General features: G+C 36.9%; 1 long non-coding RNA gene across 1 annotated transcript in view; it reads left to right on the forward strand.

The window, feature by feature from the left end:
• The window catches only part of LOC113595871 (uncharacterized), a 58,127-nt gene extending 52,397 nt beyond the window's left edge, over positions 1–5,730 (forward strand). Inside the window, exon 3 of the long non-coding RNA XR_008291188.1 lies at positions 4,994–5,730. This is a non-coding gene — a long non-coding RNA (uncharacterized LOC113595871). The remainder of the gene's footprint in view (positions 1–4,993) is intronic.
• Positions 5,731–21,237: the final 15,507 nt, after the last annotated feature.

The raw sequence follows: 21,237 nt of genomic DNA on the forward strand, positions 1-21,237 counted from the left end.
CAAAGTAAGGCAGCAAGACAGCCAGGGATGTGGTGGTCTTGAGGGAATTCTCCATATCAGCCAATCTCCAAATCATAGGGTGGGAGAGCGAGAGGCAAGTAAATGGGCTGACCCATCTCACCTCTTCCTCGCTCTCCCCCATGACATTCCTTCAAACAGATCCCCAGAGCAATCCAGTCTGTCCTGGGATGAGAAAACATTTATATGTATTTATATACAGTTATAATTAATTGTCTATATTCTTAATTATGTCACTTATATTTCTAAAATGAGGAAAAATAACTATCATTGCAAATCATTTTAGTACTAGAGATTAATTTGTATGTACAAAATTTGGCGTTTTGTGACTTTAAATTAGGTTCTACTGTCTCTAAGGAAAGTCGTTAAGGGTTCAACTCAGAAAAGGATTAGAGCATGCAGGACTGAGTATAGTACAAGTAAGCAATACTGAACAATAAGGCAAGATTATAAAAGGAAATGGTATGATAGAGAATTCCCTTTTCTCTTGCAAACGTCATTTTTTCAGAATTTCTTAATTGAGAAAGTGGTGCACTTGTCTCTGATTTGTTGAAAGAGAGCAAATATTAATACACAACAGATGCCAAATAGCATAGATTGAAAAGCTCTGACATGAGTTGATATAATGTAGGTCTTATTTTTATGATGTAATTGTGAATTATGTACTTTATGCATTGGTAATTAGAGAGCTGAGCAGATGGAGAAGGTTTAGCTTAAAGTGATGTGTCCATTAAAATAACCTGCACTGCCAAGAGTCTATTCATGTTCATGAATATAGCAAATTTGTTCTATTAAAATATGATTGGAAGATAAGGACTTATTGTCATTGTGTTGGAGTCATCCATCTAATTATGGGAGCAAAAACCCATTGAAAATGTCAAATCCACCTATTACCCTATTTTGCTTTACAGAAGGTCTTAACTGGACATTTTGGCTGCTGTGGAAATTCTGATGTTTGGCATTTCTCTGTTTTCCCATTATCTAGACATTATCATAAAGAAAATATCATAATAAAAATAGTGATTTTAAGGGTCACTTTGTGTATCTTTTAGCTTATTGTTGAAAGGACAGATGGCAACTAATTTTTTTAATGTGGATATTGTATTTTTCTATTTTCAGTAGACATGTTTGCTTCTATGCACCACGTATTTCCCTAACCTTTTTGGATGGCATCTAGGGCTGCTTTTCCGCTCAGCTTTAATCTTCTTTCACAGGGAGGAGAAAATGAAAGAGTCCAGATTTCTCATGCATTCCAACTACATATAATGCCACATCTAAAGCACCACAATTGAGGGTATGGAGGCAGACTCTCATACATTGTTGGTGGGGGTGTAAACGGGTTTGTTCTTCTAGAAAGGGATTTGGCAATATGTATTCTTAAACAAACAGCCTCAGAATTTCCAATCCTGTGAATCTTTCTTACAGAAGTAACCACAAAAAAATGTAGACAAATGCACACATATCCAAGTATACCAAAAAAAAAAAAAAAAAAAAAAAAGAGAGAGGCAGCTTTATACCTAAAAATTATCATTGCATTCAATATATAATAGCTAATAATAGGAATTAGACTAAATATACTATAGAGTAGATGGCTAACAAAATATGCTGTAGCCCTCATAAAAACTGCTGGATTAAATTACATATGTGAAGAATCTGGAATAACACAGCAGAATGGTTATATTATAATGTGGAGTAGAAAAATAAGATACTCAAAATATTAATAAATTAAGATAATTATATCACCAAGTGTTTTTTATATGCAGGTACTCTTCTAAGCATTTTATAAATAAGATACTGCAAAACATTCACATTACCCACAACATGAGTAGCAGGAGAATGGGTCAAGGTGGAAGGAGCTGGAATGTAAACCCAAGTATTCTGATTTCAGAGAATTTGTTTTTAGTTTTCATTCTATATCATATTTTTAGTAAGAGAGTAGCTATGTAAAAATAATACTAAGCATACAAACCCACATACACATACATACAAGGCAGTGAAGAAAAAACATGCCACATTTTTTCCCATCAACAGATGGGAATGGCCTGGAATGTGAGTGGCCTTGTGACTTGCTTTGAAAATATAATGCACTGGAAATGATTCTCTACAGCTTTCCAGGCAAAGTCTTAATAGACCTTGCAGCTTCTACTTTCACGTTCTTTCAGTGCTGCCCAGAGATGGCCATGCAGGGCAGCTGGTCTACCCTATGGAAAATGAGAGATTATGTGGAGAAGAATCAAGGTGCCCTAGCCCACACCCAGCATCAACAGGCAGACATGTGAGTGCGCCATCTTAAACCTTCCATTTCAGCCCACAGCTGAATGCAGTCACATGACTTGAGTTCACATCAAATGTGCGTAGGTGTAGGAAACACCAAACCAACCCATTGAATCATGAAAAATAATAATTCACTGTTGTATTAATCTACCGAGTTTTAAGGTGGTTTGTTCTATAGGAATGGATAAATGATATGGTCAAAATATTATCAGATGTCTCTTAGGGTAATTATGGAAATATGTGCCATATTTTTAATATGATTAATGAATTCTCATTATAAATATTGTTTAGGGGCACTGGATGGCTCAGTTGTTTGAGTGCCTGACTTCGACTCAGGTCATGATATCACAGTTCATGAGTTTGAGCCCCGCATCAGACTCTGTGCTGGCAGCTCAGAGCCTGGATCCTGCTTCGGATTCTGTGTCTCCCTCTCTCTCTGCCCCTCCGCTGCTCACGTCCTGTCTCTCTCTGTCTCTCAAAAATAAATAAACATTTGAAAAAATTTAAAAAATAAACATTGTTTAATTTGTTTAGACTTTAGAGCTTAACATTTGACATTCCTTCAGAGCAGACTCAACAGTTTTCTCAGGTTTTCCAGACTAAGGTGGAAGTCTTTCTGAAAGAACCAACCCTCTTGAGATGTAAATAGTATGTCATTGCATGGTCACTGAAAATAAATCTTCGTGGGTTGGGCACAGAATGAGCAGCTCTGGCACAGTCCAGTGTTGAGGTGAGGAATCTACAATCTGAAGGATAGAAATAATACTGCACATATTTCTACCCATCAACAGTAAGAGCTCCAAGGATAAACGCTAACTGGAGATCATTCCACATTGGACCATGTCTCTAATATACTGCCCCTGTAACTTTATCTTTTGTTCCAGGCTTCTGTCTTATATGAAAGAAGCTACAATTCAATTAGTACTTGCCTGTGCTCTATCAAATATACCTTCTTTATTGAGTCATAGAAAATATGAAATTATAATCAGGGTGGGGCAAGGCAACTGTCAACAATCAAATTAGAAAGATGGTATTTTACCAGAGAATTGTGAAATGTCAAACCGAAAGTCAATTTCCAGCCAAGTGAAGTTTGTTACTGTTGATCACTTCCTTCTCTCAGAGAACTCTCTACTCCCCTGGCTTCCACAAACACTTCTCATGACTCTTTTCTTTCTAATGATCTATCAGCTACTCTTCCTTAAATGCTTATACCAGGGTTTTGTTCTTTACCCTTCTTGCCTTCCATTCTCTTTGAGCCACTTCTATGGTTTTCATTACTGACAACTTCTCACTTAGTGTCTTTAGTTTCTGAGTTCCAGAAACAATATCCAATTCTCACCTTGATGTCTTCATCTGAACCTTTCCCCTGTACCACATTGTTGTCGGGATCAAACAAAATTCATTTATTTTTTTCTTCTTCTTTATTTCCAACCAGCCTTTTCTTTCCAGCTTTTTACTGGCACATATACTCAAGTTTCACCCATTTCATTCCTTAATATTTCTGAGAACAACATCAAGTCCATTCCCCATGGCATGGCACACATAGTGTTAATGGTCTGGTCCCTGTACCCCTCTCCAGCTCTTCTCTTATGCCCTCAGCTGTAGTTGCATCCAGTGAATTTCAGACTGCCGTATACCCTCACACCTTCTTGCATTGGTATGTATAGTCCTTATGTAGAATGATTTCTTTCTGCCTTCCCTGGCCAACAGCTTCTCATCTTACCAAACTTAGTTCAGAGGGACTTGTTTGAGAAGGCTTCTCTGAGCTTTCTTTCCTGCAGCTATGTGAATCAGGTTTTCCATCCCCTATAGTGCATCATGCATAGTATTGTTACTGTGTCTCATCATACTGCTTGTAATTGACTCTTCTTGTCTGCCTTGCCTAGTAGACTGACCTGTTTCCTGATGGCAGGTCCTGTGTGTTTTATCCATGTAAGTCTATTACCTAATGTAATATTTGGTTCCTATTAGGTGCATAAAGTACCTATTGTTTGTGGAATGAGTGGATGTGATGTAACCAGTCCACAAGAGAGGGAGCACTCTGGAAGGCAGCAGGTAGAGGTATTGGCTGTGGATATATAAAGTACAAATGAAAAAATCACAAAGAACTCAAGTATAGGACCAGGTTGCCCAAGTATGAGGTTGACCATGTTTCAGTCTCTATTAAATAATCAGTCCGTGCCCAATTTAGCATGGTTTGCCAAAAAATCACACGACTAGTCACATTCCCATATAGAACAAAAAGATCCTACCTCAGCCACCGCCATAGGTTAAGTGTCTCATTCCTTGCAACTTGCTGGTCTTGTAATCCCCACTATGGTAATGTATTATTGCTGTTTGAACATTAAAACATTAAAATGGGTGGTAGAGGATATAAACACAAGTTACTAGGACACATGATCTTGATGAAGTTAAGAATCTCTTTAAGATAAAGAACATATGAAATATGTAGTAAATAAGGTTAGAAAGGATATGATAAATTGCTTGAGAGTTTATGAGTCAGGTCTTTACACACAACGCTTTTAATTTAATCCTTATAATTGTTCAATGAGGTAAAGTGTTACTGGACTAGAATTATAGGTAAGAAATCAGGAATCAGAGGTGACAGGTAACCTTCCAACACCACACAGCTGCTATGAATCACACCTGGAACTCAGGCCCACACCATGATTTAATCACTATTCTATTTTTCCTCCTAGAGCCAGAGGAGTTTGGAAGAAGATGCAATTGCTGTGGATTGAAGCACTGAGGAAAGTTTTCTTTGAGAGGAGGTAAAATAGAATCTAGGCCTGGAGGAGAAACCAAGATGGTGGAACAGCATGGAAGTTTTTTGTGTGTCTCGCATCCATGAAATACAGCCAGACTGACGCTAAAGCCAGACCATCTTACACACCTAGAAAACTGATTGGAAGATTAACACAACAATCTGCACAACCTGAACCACAGAATTCATCAGGTACGTGATACGGAGAGGTGAATTTGGGGAGTGAGAAGCTGCAGAGGGTAGGGAGCTGCTTTTGCAGGCAGAGAGAGGACAAAGACTGGGGGGAGGAGAATATGGGAAAAGCACCCCTCCCCAAAAGCAGCTGGAGAGAAAGTGGAAAATTGGAAACAGCCACAGGGACTAAACTAAAAAGGGATAAAGCAGAAACAAGAGGGTTTAAATTCCATTAAAACTGTAAACAAGGGGAGTGCAAAGTCTGCAACTCCTCAGCTCGATACCTGGAGGTGCTCTGGTGGGAAGGGTGAATCCCCAGGAACAGAGTGCGGTCCAGGAGGTCCTTGGGCCACAGGGGGAAAAGCGGTTCCACTGCTGGAAGGACATTTGGTAGAGACTGTTGAAGACACCTGGTCCCAGCAGACCCCCCCAAAATGGCCACATTCGCTGGTTCTGTAACAAGGTAATTAAGGATCATTAAACCTGGTGCCAGATGTGTGTTGTGATTTTCCATAATCCCTGAAACGTTGCTGCTACATTATCTCCTGAACTTTTTCTGGGGCAGGCTGGCACCTGGCTGCAGTCTCAGGGCACTGGCAGCAGCAGGGTCTAGCAAGCATTCCTGGGTGCAGCCGACATTCAGCCATTGCTCGGTGAGACGCTCCCACCGAGCGGCAGAATGGGTCAAAGCCACAGTCCTTCAGAAGTAAGGGGCCAGGGAAAACAACCACATCTGAGACAAAACTCAGGAGAGAGGTACTGCCTGGGGCCTGGTCATGGAGAGTGAAAAAGTAGGGAGTGGACAAAAGCTGAAGACAGAGGACAGTGTGTGATAGCTGATCTGGGAGTACAGACTGGGTAGCTGGGTGGCACCAATTTCACCACTCCTGCGCATGTGCATATGCACCTACCAGCGCAGCAACAATCCACCCCAGTAAGCTAGCAGCTCCATCTAGTGGAGAGTGGAGCCATTACACTGAGCCTCGCCCAAATGGGACAACTTCGCTCTTCAAGAACACAAGTCTCCCAGCAGGCCTAGTTTATGGACTATAAAGCACGACTTAGAGTGACTTCTAGTGGAAAACGAAGTCCTATTGCAATCTGTTAGCAGGTCTATCTATTCAATTTTCTTTCTTTTTCTCCCTCTTTTACACTTCTTTTTTTTGAATACAGAAAAAGAAAACATTCATTTTTATTTTCAATTTTTATTAAAAATACTTTTCTTTAATTTTTATTACTATATTTTTTAATTTTGTGTAATTTTTTTCAAATTCTATTTTACTTCCATCATTTTATGTTAGTTTACTTCAGTGTATTCACCTTTTCCAATTTTCAAACAATTTCCTTTTTCCCTTTTTTCTTTTTTTCTTTTTCATTTCTTTTCTTTTTCTTGAATGCAGAAAGAGAAAAACTTCATTTTTATTTTCAATTTCTATTAAAAATACTTTAATTTTTTTTGCTATATTCTTTGCTTCTATGTAAATTTTTTCAAATTCTATTTTACTTCCATCATTTTATTTTACTCTATTACAGTATATTCACTTTTTCAAATTTTCAAACAATTTCCTTTTTTCTTTTTATCTTTTTTCTCTTTCGTTTCTTTTCTTTTTCTTGAAAACAGATATGAATATCTATTTTTAATTTTAATTAAAAATATTTTCTTTAATTTTGTCTACTATATTCTTTACTTTTCTGTATATTTTTCAGATTCTATTTTACTCCAATCATTTCATTTTAGTCTACTTCAATGTATTCATTTTTTCAAATTCTCAAACGATTTCCTTTTTGTTTCTTCCCCCCCCCTTTTTTCCCCTCTAATCTGTCAAACCACTTTTAACACCCAGAACAAAACACACCTAGGATCTAGCATCATTTATTCAATTTGTGTGTGTGTGTGTTTAATTTTTTAATTTTAATTTTTTTTAATTCTAATTTTTTTTTATTTTCAATTTGTCTACCTCATTAATTCCTTTTCTCCCTTCAAAATGACAAAACGAAGGAATTCACCCCAAAAGAAAGAGCATGAAGGAACAATAGCCAGGGATTTAACCAACACAGATACAAGCAAGATGTGTGAACCAGAATTTAAAATCACAATAATAAGAATACTAGCTGGAGTTGAAAATAGATTAGAATCCCTTTCTGCAGAGATAAAATAAGTAAAAAATGGCCAGAATGAAATTAGAAATGCTATAACTGAATTGCAACCATGGACGGATGCAGCGGCGGCAAGGATGGACAAGGCAGAACAGAGAATAAGCAATATAGAGGACAAACTTATAGAGAATTATGAAGCAGAAAAAAAGAGGGAGATTAAGGCAAAAGAGCACGATTTCAGAATTAGAGAAATCAGTGACTCATTAAAAAGGAACAACATCAGAATCATAGGGGTCCCAGAAGAGGAAAAGAGAGAAATAGGGGTAGAAGGATTATGTGAGCAAATCATAACAGAAAACTTTCCTAACCTGGGGAAAGACACAGACAGCAAAATCCAGGAAGCACAGATAACCCCCTTAGATTCAACAAAAACTGACCATCAGCAAGGCATATATCATAGTCAAATTCACAAAACACTCAGGCAAGGAGAGAATTGTGAAAGCAGCAAGGGAAAAAAAGTCTCTAACCTACAAGGAAGACAGATCGGATTTGCAGCAGACTATCCACAGAAACTTGGCAGGCCAGAAAGGAATGGCAGGATATATTCAATGTGCTGAATCAGAAAAATATGCAGCCACAAATTCTTTATCCAGCAAGGCTGTCATTCAAAATAGAAGGAGAGATAAAAAGTTTCCTAGACAAACAAAAATTAAGGGAGTTTGTGACCACCAGACCAGCCCTGAATAGATTTTAAGGGGGACTCTCTGAGGGGAGAAAAGATGGGAAAAAAATTATATATATATATATATATATATATATATATATATATATACACACACATACACACACACACACACACACACACACACACACATACCAAAAGCAACAAAGATTCAAAAGGACCAGAGAACACCACCAGAAACTCCAACTCTACAAGCATCATAATGGCAATAAATTCATATCTTTCAGTTCTCACTTTAAATGTCAATGGACTCAATGCTCCAACCAAAAGACATAGGGTAACAGAATGGATAAGAAAACAAGATCCATCTATATGCTGTTTACAAGAGACCCACTTTAGACCTAAAGACACCTTCAGATTGAAAATAAGGGGATGGAAAACCATCTATCATGTAAAAGAAAGCTGGAGTAGCCATACTTATATCAGACAATCTAGACTTTAAAATAAAGACTGTATCAAGAATTGAAGAAGGGCCTTATATCATAATCAAGGGGTCTATCCACCAAGAAGACCTAACAATTGTAAACATTTATGCGCCAAATGTGGCAGCACTCAAATATATAAATCAACTACTCACAAACATAAAGAAACTCATCAATAGTAATACCATAATGGTAGGAGACTTCAACACCCTACTCACAGCAATGGACAGATCATCTAATCAAAAAATCAACAAGGAAACAATGGCTTTGAATGACACACTGGACCAGATGGACTTAACAGATATATTCTGAACATTTCATCCTAAAGCAGCAGAATATACATCTTCTCCAGTGCACATGGAACGTTCTCCAGAATAGACCATATACTGGGACACAAATCAGCCCTAAGTTAAGTACAAAAAGATCGAGATCATACCATGCATATTTTCAGACCACAACGCTATGAAACTCAAAATCAATCACAAGAAAAAATTTGGAACAGTAACAAATACTTTGGAAACTGAAGAACATCCTACTAAAGAATGAATGCGCTAACCAAGCAGTTAAGGAGGAAATTAAGAAGTATATGGAAGTCAATGAAAATGATAACACCACAACCCAAAACCTCTGGACACAGAAAAGGTGGTCCCAAGAGGAAAGTATATAGCAATCCAGGCCTTCCTAAAGAAGGAAGAAAGATCTCAGATACACAACCTAACGTTACACCTTAAGGAGCTGGAAGAAGAACAGCAAATAAAACCCAAAACCAACAGAAGACAGAAAATAATAAAGATTAGAACAGAAATTAATGTTATCAAAACCAAAAAAACAGTAGAACTGATCAATGAAACCAGAAGCTGGTTCTTTGAAAGAATTAACAAAATTGATAAACCACTAACCAGGTTGAACAAAAAGAAAAAGGAAAGGACCCAAATAAATAAAATCAGGAATGAAAGAGGAGAGATTGCAACCAACAGAGAAGAAATAAAAAACAATAATAAGAAAATATTATGAGCAATTATATACCAATAAAATGGGCAATCTGGAAGAAATTGACAAATTCCTAGAAACATATACACTACCAAAACTGAAACAGGAAGAAATAGAAATTTTGAACAGACCCATAACCAGTAAAGAAATCGAATTAGTAATAAAAAACCTGCCAAAAAACATGAGTCCAGGGCCAGATGGCTTTCCAGGAGAATTCTACCAAACATTTAAGGAAGAGTTAACACCTATTCTCTTGAAGCTGTTCCAAAAAATAGAAATGGAAGGAAAACTTCCAAACTCTTTCTATGAAGCCAGCATTACCTTGATTCCAAAACCAGACAGAGACCCCACTAAAAAGGAGAACCATAGACCAATTTCCCTGATGAACATGGATGGAAAAATCCTCAACAAGATACTAGCCAACCGGCTCCAACAATACATTAAAAAAAGTATTCACCACGACCAAGTGGGATTTATACCTGGGATGCAAGGCTAGTTCAATATCTGCAAAACAATTAACGTGATTCATCACATCAATAAAAGAAAGGACAAGAACCATATGATCCTCTCAATAGATGCAGAGAAAGAATTTGACAAAATACAGCATCCTTTCTTGATAAAAACTCTAAAGAAAGTAGGGATAGAAGGAGCATACCTCGAGATCATAAAAGCCATATATGAAAGACCCACTGCTAGTATCATCCTCAATGGGGAAAAACTGACAGCTTTCCCCCTAAGGTCAGGAACAAGACAGGGATGTCCACTCTGACCACTATTATTCAACATAGTATTGGAAGTTTGAACCTCTGCAATCAGAAAACACAAAGAAATAAAAGGCATCCAAATCAGCCAGGAGGAGGGCAAACTTTCACTCTTCACAGATGACATGATACCCTGTATGGAAAACCCAAAAGATTCCACCAAAAAAACCCACTAGAATTGATTCATGAATTCAGCAAAGTTGCAGGATATAAAATCAATGCACAGAAATAGGTTGCATTCCTATACAACAACAATGAAGCGACACAAAGAGAAATCAAGGAATCGATCCCATTTACAGTTGCACAAAAAAACATAAAATACCTAGGAATAAATCTAACCAAGGAGGTGAAAAGTCTACACACTGAAAACTTTAGAAACTTATGAAAGAAATTGAAGAAGACACAAAAAAAAAAATGGAAAAAGGTTCCATGCTCCTGGATAGGAAGAACAAATATTGCTAAAATGTTGATACTACCCAAAGCAATCTACATATTCAATGCAATCCCTATCAAAGTAACACCAGCATTCTTCACAGAGCTAGAACAAATAATCCTAAAATTTGTATTGGACAAGAAAACACCCCGAATAGCCAAAGCGATCTTGAAAAAGAAAACCAAAGCAGGACACATCACAATCCCAGACTTCAAGCTATACTACAAAGCTGTAACCATCAAGACACTATGGTTACTGGTGCAAGAACAGACACTCAGATTAATGGAACAGAATAGAGAATCCAGAAATGGACCCACAAACTTTGGCCAACTAATCTTTGACAAAGCAGGAAAGAATATCCAATGGAATAAAGACAGTCTCTTCAGTAAGTGGTGCTGGTAAAACTGGAGAGCTACATACAGAAGAATGAATCTGGACCACTTTCTTATACCATACACAAAAATAAACTCAAAATGGATGAAATACCTCAATGCAAGATAGGAAGCCATCAAAGCCTCCAGGAGAAAAAAGGCAAAAACCTCTTTGATCTTGGTCACAGCAACTTCTTACTCAACACGTCTCCAAAGGCAAGGGAAACAAAAGCAAAAATGAACTACTGGGACTTCATCAAAATAAAAAAGCTTCTGCACAGCGAAGGAAACAATTAGCAAAAGTAAAAGGCAACTGACAGAATAGGAGAAGATATTTGCAAATGACATATAAGATAAAGGGTTAGTATCCAAAATCTATAAAGAACTTATCAAACTCAACACCCAAAAAACAAACAATCCAGTGAAGAAATGGGCAAAAGACATGAATAGACACTTCTCCAAAGAAGACATCCAGATGGCCAACCAACACATGAAAAATGCTCAACATCCCTCATCATCAGGGAAATACAAATCAAAACCACAATGAGATATCACCTTACACCTGTCAGAATGGCTAACATTAACAACTCAAGCAACAACAGATGTTGGCGAGGATGCAGAGAAAGAGGATCTCTTTTGCATTGTTGGTGGGAATGCAAGCTGGTGCAGCCACTCTGGAAAACAGTATGGAGGTTCCTCAAAAAACTAAAAATAGAACTAACCTACAATGCAGCAATTGCACTATTAGGCATTTATCCATGGGATACAGGTGTGCTGTTTTGAAGAGACACATGCAACCCCATGTTTATAGCAGCACTATCAACAATAACCAAAGTATGGAAAGAGCCCGAATGTCCATCGATGTATGAATAGATAAAGAAGATGTGGTATATATATATACACATATGTGTATATATATACGATGGAGTATTACTCGGCAATCAAAAAGAATGAAGCTTGCCATTTACAACTACATGGATGGAACTGGAGGATATTATGCTAAGTAGAATTAGTCAGAGAAAGACAAAAATCATATGACTTCACTCATATGAGGACTTTAACAGACAAAAAAGATGAACATAAGGGAAGGGAAACAAAAATAATATAAAAACAGGGAGGGGGACAAAACAGAAGAGACTCATAAATATGGAGAACAAACTGAGGGTTACTGGAGGGGTTGTGGGAGTGGGGATGGGCTAAATGGGTAAGGGGCACTAAGGAATCTCCTCCTGAAATCATTGTTGCACTATATTCTAACTAATTTGGATGTAAATTTTAAAAAATAAAATTAAAAAAAATAAAACAAACAAACGAACAAAAAATAGAATCTAGGCCTTAAAGGATTGCCAGGAGTTAGAGAAATGGAAAGAAATAAAAGGATGTTTGGAACAGCAAATATCTTTATAATATCCTTTTGTAAAACAAAGGATGAAGATGAATCTAAGGATTCCTTGGCAATCTGGTGATTCCCTAAGAATTTCCTCTTCCAAAATAACTGCACACATTCAGCTTTAGCTCAACTAACTTGCTTGTGCATTTTTCTCTACACAGTAACACCAGGGGCACCTGGCAGCTCTGGAGGCCATAAACTGAAGGGATATCTGCAACTTTACTGCGAGAGCTCCTGTTTGCCTTCCTGAGTCTGTCAGTTTAGTATCCCCCACTAACACTGAACAGGACTGAAAATAAATATGTCAGATAGCCATTGCTTGCAGTTTATGCATTGAAAAATGAAATCCTCTTGAAATAATACCAGTTGAACAAACCAGACATTAAATAAATACAGATACTCCTTTCCTGATCAACAAGTTCATATTATTGAACTGTGGCAAATGTGGACTGATTGGCAAAAACCTAATATGTAGCTTATGAGGCTTTTATCCATCATGGAGGAGGTCTGAAAGAGTCACAGTGGTGTTTCAGCTACAGCTTTGTTTACTTGGCAGAATGAGTTCAGTGGCCATGTCTTCCTGGGTACACCTTGGCAGTGAATCTGAATTTCCTCCCAAAACAGGTTGTAGCCAAACAAACTCTACCACAGATATCTGATCTTTTGGGTAGCAGGAGAGAAAGCTGGCCAAGTTTCTAGAGATTTGACAGCTGGAGACTTATGCTGGCCTAGGTCTTTTTCTCACAAGGAGTAAGGGTTCCCTTGCCAGGCAGGTTCTCTTCATGTGTCTTTCTTTAAAAACATTTGCTCTGATTTCCAATCTTCACTTCAGTGAGTAGTTTCAATTAGTTTTTAGACCAACACAGGGATCCTTCATTCCCTGTTCAGGGAAATAAAAAATTAAACCTGAACCGTTAAGTATGTTACTTGACTTCAGTCTAACCCAGGTCACTCTTGAATTATGTCTCCATCTCTAATGTCTAGTCCTACAGCCTATGGCTTCTTTGTTTTTATGTGAATAAAAAAAAAAAGAGTTTCCAAGAGACAAGGCCACAGGGAATCTGTTCTCTTGAGTGTCTTTATTGACTTAAACCATAACCATAGTGTCACAGAGCTCTTCCCAACTACCATAAGCATCACTCTGCTTTGCTCTCAGCTTGGTTTTTGGGGCCAAACAGGCAAATACCAGCACATCTGCCTTTCCAAATCACACTCTTGATCAGCTCCTTATGAATATGAACATAAAACACAGAGCTGACTTAAATGAGATAACCTATGTTGGACATTTAGCCCCATGCTAGTTCATAGATCCTACTCATGAGGCTTAGACACCTTCCCAGAACTTCTTGGAGAAATAACACATCTGACCCCAATGGTGAAAGCAAAGTTGCATTCGTATCCACCTGTAGCCACATTTGCCCATCGCATAATCTATTAGTTATCTAAGGGCTGAAAGTCTTATAAAAAATTCTCAGTTTTTCTACAGAAGCTTCATTTCCAGAGGTGCGTATTTGGCAATCAGAATTTAACCACCTGAATTTCCTTAAAGGACAGAAGTACATAAAACTCAACTTACAAGATATCTGTGTCTTAAAGGAAATTTAAAATCCATGGGCTAGTCTCCATTTGAGATTCATAGGCTGGCAGTTCATTGTAATTGGTGTGTCATCCATCCCTGCAAGTGACGAACATAAAAGATGCAAGCCAAGTTTTATTTATATTCAAATCTCTGTCATGCATAAATCTTCATTTTTACCTCTCTTTACCCTCCAACTTCTAAATTTTGTTCGGTATGTGTATATATGTGTGTGTGATTGGGGGAGGCTTTTTAGTAATTGATTTGAGAATTTTGCTAGATCTGTTTGGGGCATGTGTGCAGCATGAATGAACATGGATGCAGTGAAATATAGCTGTTTTCAGGAAGTATGCTAAACGAAGGATAAAAGATGGGGGGGGGATGGGAGAAGTGATCTATGGGCTTGATGTTTACCTCTCTATATAATTTGGCAAGTGCTCAATATAGTTTGGCTCCAGCAGAATGCTTGCCCCATGACTCTAGCCAAGTCATAGGCCCTCTTGAAGCTTGTCTTCTCATCTGTAAAATGGGGTTAACACCTTGAGGGATAGCGGCAAGTGTTAAGTGACAGACCATATGTGAAAACATTTGGCAGTTCTTGCTGCATGTCAAGTGCTCAATAAGAATCAGTTGTTTCTCCCTGAAGATCAAAAACAAAGTTTGTGACAGTGGTCCCTTATACTTAAGGAGACCAAAAGGCATATATCAAATTCCTCTTCTTCCACTAGAATGTCAGCATGCTGGTAAATGTGCTGTATCTGTGCAAGAAGAATGAATTGAAACGGTTCATGCAAATTCTATTGAGATTTGAAAAAAATAAAAACTGCAGGCAGGATATACAAAGAAGATGATTTCCTTTAGATCTAAAGCCTGATTTTCTTTCAAGAATCTCTGATTTCTTTTAAGCCCTAGGCACCCAGGCATATGCTTATGTTTTGGCTGTTTGCGAGCATAATTGGTTTCTCTGGTGACTTGGCATTATTTCCCCAGATTTTTCCTTTATTCTCATCTCAGAGAAGCACTGCCATCCTTCTTTCAAGTGATAGGTGCTTGATACGTACTCCTTAGCTGTGATCTGTAGTTAGAAGCCTGGCTTTGCCTCGTTTTACTACCGGTGGGGAGAATATGTTCTTTTTATGATACATGAACTTGAGATTGCAGGACTTTTGATCTGGTTCCTTTATGGCTTTACTGGGTACTGGGTGAAAGAACTGAAAGTGAAGTTTGGGAAAAGAATGAATAGGAACATTTCCCTCTGATTCCATGAAAGACCTGATTTAGAATATTTCCCTCTAGTCCTATCTGGAGAGTGTTGCTATAATTATAGATTGCTTTGATAAAGGCTTTCTTTAAAAGGCACTGAAGTGAATTCAGAATCCCATTTTTTAACTAAAGTAAGTACAGAGCATTTATATACTTTGCTAATTTACTTGTTAGAAGAATTCAGCAAGCTTCCAGTGAAATAATTTAGAGATGGTTCAAACCCAGGATACACAGTAGGTATGTACTTGCTTGGTGCTATATTTTGTTTCACAAATTATTGATACTTAGCCTGATCACTTGAGAGCCCTTCTACAAATCCACTGGAATTGCCCATTCTTGTAGTTTGCATCTTTGTAAATATTTTCTTATCAACATAAATGATAAAACATTATATATTTATTAAATGACTGTGTGCCAGTTTCTATGCATTATTTAATCCTCCCACCAACACTTTAATGAAGGTACTGTTATCATTTCCATTGTATGGATGAGACTATTTACTCATTAGAAGATAAGAGATTTTCCCAGGATTATACAGATATTAAATTTTAGGGTCAAGGTTCAAATCCAAGCAATCTAGGTACATAATGATGAACTATACCCTTAATAATCAGGTGCCCGCTGTGCATAGAGAAGTTTAAGACAAGAAGATCATTGTCTATTCTTTCTTGTTCTAAAATGTTAATACAAAAAATATATAGACTAGGTTTACAGGTTTTCATTCTTTCTTTAGTAGACTGATTGCAAAAATCATTCCATTTTCAACCCTTCTTATATCCACATCCCTTGTTAAAGACTTTGCAGCTACTCCTACAGAGACTCCTTTCTTCCACTTTTGAATCTCAGTTATGATTCAAAACTCTTGAGGTTGAGTCAAGCTCTTGACTTTCTTTGATCCATAAAATGTGGCAGAAGTCATGGTGGGCCAGTTCCCAGTCTAGCCTTCAAGAGACATTGAGCCTCTCACTTTTATATTTCTCTCTGAACATGCCACCACCCTGAGATCAGCCTGAGACAGACTCTGGAATGTGAAAACCCATCCTGGAGACCCTAGCCTCCAGCTGACCAGTTACTTGACTACAGACACAAGCAGCCCAGCAGAGATCCACTGAGCCTAGCTCAGATCAGCAGCACATCCTTGCTGACTTCTAGAATCACCAAAAAGAATAAAAGATTATTGCTCTAAGCCACGGAGTTTTGAGGCAGCTTGTTATGTAGAAATAGCTAACAAATGCAGTGCTGATCTGATTGGGAATGTTTTTCTGTTAATGAGTTTATGTAGGGTTATAGCATGTTAAAATGTCTCTTAATCAACTTCCTCATTAAAAATAATAATAATAAAATTTAAAATATAATTAAAAAATAAATTAACACAATAAAGACTATTCAAAACACACCCACACATAAAATAAGAAAAAACAAGGTCCAGAAAAACCAGTAACTCCCATTCTTATCTCTTTATTCCCTGTCCAAGAACCTTCCTGTTATTCAGTTTCTATTAATTAGAATTTATTAAAGACCAGGGCCCCTGTGAGGCTCAGTTGGTTGAGCAACCGACTTTGACTCAGGTCATGATCTCACAGTTCATGGGTTTGAGCCCTGCATCCGGTTCTGTGCTGACAGCCCAGGGCCTGGAGCCTGCTTCAGATTCTGTGTCTCCCTCTCTCTCTGCCCCTCTGCCACTGACTCTCTCTCTCTCTCAAAAAATAAATAAACATTTTAAAAAAGAATTTATTAAAAGCCATTTTAAATCTATGTGTTAGAAATAGTCTTATCTTTCTGGGCATAGAAAAACCATGCTAAATGGAGTCAACAGAAGTAATAGTTTAACACATTTCTTAATGTTAAGCATGTATACACCTTTTTTCTATTTTTTTTTTTTTGTTTTTTGTGTGTGTGAGTATCCAGACACATGACACTTGCTTTTTATTCTTCTATAGGGACCTTATGAATGGATTTGAAATATGATTGCCAACTAGGCTTAGCAGACCTTATAAAAGAAAAGCATTGTGGGACTTATCCATCAACTTAACTCTCCCAACCCCCTTAAATCATAGAAATTCTAGAACTAGTATTTATTAGCTTGTTCTTTCTGTACATCAATTACCTTAGGCCCTATATGCTGCAACTGTATCAAAAGCATTAAATAGTTCCCAGTGGCAAATTCCTGGTTATCTTTAGCTCATGCTGTTAAGTAACTTTCCACAGTCTTTATAGCTCCAGCTTTTATTGTATTTTTAAAATGATTTGGTTTCAGCTGTTAAAGCCTAAGACGTTGACTTAAAGAGAAAATACATGCCAGTGTGTGAGTATAGACTGACTTTTCAGCTTTACCAAGGCCAGCTTTACCAAAGCCAGGTGGATCCCTGTTATATTGGAGAGTTTCTGAATGCTGTTTGCTTGAGTTTCTGATGATAATATTTTATATCTACATTTCTAATAGAGGGATTAGCGCTTCCATCTTGTAGGTCCTTGACCAGTTAGTCTGCCTTAGCATTCTCCATCTGAAGGACTTTACACTTTACAAGCAAAATTTCCACCTCTTCTTTTTTTGTTGTTGTTTAATATTTGTTTTTTAATTATTTTTGAAAGAGAGAGAGCAGGGGAGAGACAGAGACAGAGGAAGAGAGAGAGAATCCCAAACCAGTTCTGCGACATGGGGCTTGAGTTCATGAACCATGAGATCATGACCTGAGCCAAAATCAAGAGTCAGACACTTAACCAACTGAGCCACCTGGGTGCCCCAAACCTTTTGCCTTTTTTCCCCCAAAACTTTTCTAACATTTACTCATTTTTGAGAGAGAGAGAGAAAGAGACAGAGCACAAGTGGGGTAGGAGCAGAGAGGGAGGGAGACATAGAATCCAAAGCAGGCTCCAGACTCCAAGCTGTCAGCACAGAACCTGACGCAGGGCTCATACTCAGGGACCATGAGATCGTGGCCTGAACCGAAGTCAGACACTATCAACAGAGCCATCCAGGGGCCACACCTTCTGCCTCTTCTAATTTTGTTATTTCTTGGATTGTGTGACTTAGAGGTGAAAGACAATCCTTAGCTCCTTGCTGCCCAGGGCCCTGTTCACAATGTCCCTGGTCCTCTTCCTTTCATCTCTGGGCTCTTAATATGATCAGAGTAACATTCTAACTTAATCTGGTTGTTCTTGTGGATGCAGCTCTCCCTGCCCCTCCACCGCAACCTCTACTTTTCTCATATGAAATTTGCCTGAGAGGTAGTTACTCTTTTAGGCAGGTGGGGGCTGGGGAGGTGCTAATGACCTCAGTCACAATTGTGACGTGGTATTAACGTCTACAGGGACATGCCTGGAATTTTAAAATTTGTTGTAATGTCTATACTGATTTCTCAGTCAATGCAGCAAAGCAAAGTAATTGACCAAACATATGATAACTTCCTTTTTAAAAATTCTGTAACTGGTTTTCTTACAATTCTGTTTCTATTAGGTGAAGGATTTTGAACTGCTCTATAAAGAAAAATAGGCCAATCAGGTAGCTTAATGATTCCCTAGCCTGAATTTTAAAATATTTATTAGTATTGCAGTTTGCCATTTCCTTCATTCAGCTACTTTGGGAAAATTTCTGTCTTGCATTGATACAGCTTTTCTTTCAGGTAACTTGTCTGTTTCATTTCCCAAATAGTTCTACTACTTAAAGCCTACTGGACCAGTCTGGTTAAACTATTTATTTTCTTCTATGCACAGGTCTTATTTACTTAGAGCAATGGTTTACATACTGGAATACCCCTGAACACACAACCCAAGTATATTGATATTGATATTGATATATTTATATGTATATATAAAATTTATGTGTATATTATATATACATATAAGATTTATGTGTATATTATATTTATTTTATATTTATTATATATTCTATATTATAAATATAGAATGTATATCTAATATATATATGAATACATTATAAATTTTATAAAATATTATAAAAATGGTAACTAAGTAATGAATATGTAAAAAGTATCTATTTTTCTAATAAGACTTCCTGAATATCTCATATATCTTATTTTGGACCTCTGGCTTGGAGATGTTACACTGTCTACATGTTATTTATCCAGTCAAAATTTTTAAATATCACCCATCTCTGACATAGCAATAGGTAAAAACTTGAAAAATAAAGTCATCTTTAGACTCCATATTATCTATATTCCAATTACACTAAAAATAGTTTTCTGTGTTTTTACTCATCATATAGTCATTGATATTCAACAAGCTAATTGCTGAATAAAATTCTATTATAATCTGTAATTCTCTGTACTACAAGAAAGATACATTTTTTTGTTATAACAACATTGAAAATTTCATGTTCTCACCAAAAGATATTAGGGAGATTCCCTTAGTTGACAACCTTTTGAAATTGTGGAAGCCAAGCACATTTTGCCAACAGGGAAATAGAGCTCCACTGAACATTTTCACAGACTCTGACTTGAAACAGTTTAGGAAGTACAATGTGGGAGCATCTGAGGATGACTGGAAAGAAAATAGACTTAAAGACATCATAGAACAAATACATAAGTAGAAAAACGGAAGTGGTTTGTGACCATATTAATATAATTGTATGTACGTACATAAATTTAATTCCATTTTTAAGAGTCACACTAGAAATATTTAATACATTTTAACAAATTTTCCAAGCTGTGACTATCTTTGAAACCTATTCATACACACTTTGCTCTGTGATCTCTGATTTTAGTCTGTATATGAATCATTTTAGGGGAGGGGCACCTGGGTGGCTTAGTCAGTTTAGTCTTGGACTTCAGCCTAGGTCATAAGCTTGTGGTTTGTGAGTTTGAGCTCCGCTGACAGCCCAGAGCCTGGAGCCTTCTTTGAATTTTGTGTCTCCCTCTCTCCCTCTGCCCCTCCCTTTCTCTCTCTCTCTCTCTCTCAAAAAATAAAAATTAAAAAAATGAAAAAACAAAAATCAAGATTCATTTTAGGGGAGAAATATATATATATATTTATTTTTACATATTTATTTAATATATATTTAGTATATATAAATATAACTAAATTATATATTATATATAAATTATATATAATTAATATTTATTATATATAAATATATATCTATATTTCTGGTGTAATACTCTAGGTGTGAGTCTGTCAAACATGGAACAGGGATTCATCTTTGAAAAAGATGTATAACTTGCTCCCTCTGATTCCAAAGGAAAGAAAATGTGTGTACGAAATGGATTTAAAGATTCCTTTCAGAGATGTGAGCAAAAAATATTTATTTCAGGATCATCTGTGATATTTCTTTTCTGATAACAACTCTAGCTGCATGTGCTTTCCTGTATGTTATATACACAAACCCACGTGTTTGCATCATCTCATCATACTATACCAGAGGCATGTTTTTGTAATACTTTAGATAGTACATAAGTAACAGCTATCACTGTTAGATCTATTATCTCAATTAGTTTGAACATTACTTTTATTTTTGTCTAGCAACAATAACAAAAGGGATAATTGCAAATAACTGAAGAATTTATTTTTGGTTTCTATTACTAGACTTCTTTCCTTATTTCTATCCCTTCTTTCTCCAGTCTTCTACTGTTTTATAATTGTTTTTTCCTCCTTATTATGTTTGTGCTTACATTGGAGCCACCTAATATTATAGTGGAATGTACCAGAGGCCTCAGAGCAGCATTCCTGGGTTCAAGTCCCAGCTCAACCACTTACTCTGACTTAGTCTAATCTTTTTATGACCCACCCCACCCCTTTTTTGTGTGTGTGTGTTTCAAAACATATATAAGCATAAGTCATAAACCTTGAAAAAAAATTCAGAAAAGTATAAAAAAGAAAATTTAAGTTATCTGTATACCTATAACTCAGATATAATCACTGTATTTTCATGTATATCCTTCCCAATTATTTTTATTTATAAAAATTGTACACTTAAATAGAAAACATATATAAATATAGCATGTAT

Source organism: Acinonyx jubatus, chromosome D4, assembly GCF_027475565.1.
Source record: "Acinonyx jubatus isolate Ajub_Pintada_27869175 chromosome D4, VMU_Ajub_asm_v1.0, whole genome shotgun sequence".
NCBI classification, from domain to species: domain Eukaryota; kingdom Metazoa; phylum Chordata; class Mammalia; order Carnivora; family Felidae; genus Acinonyx; species Acinonyx jubatus.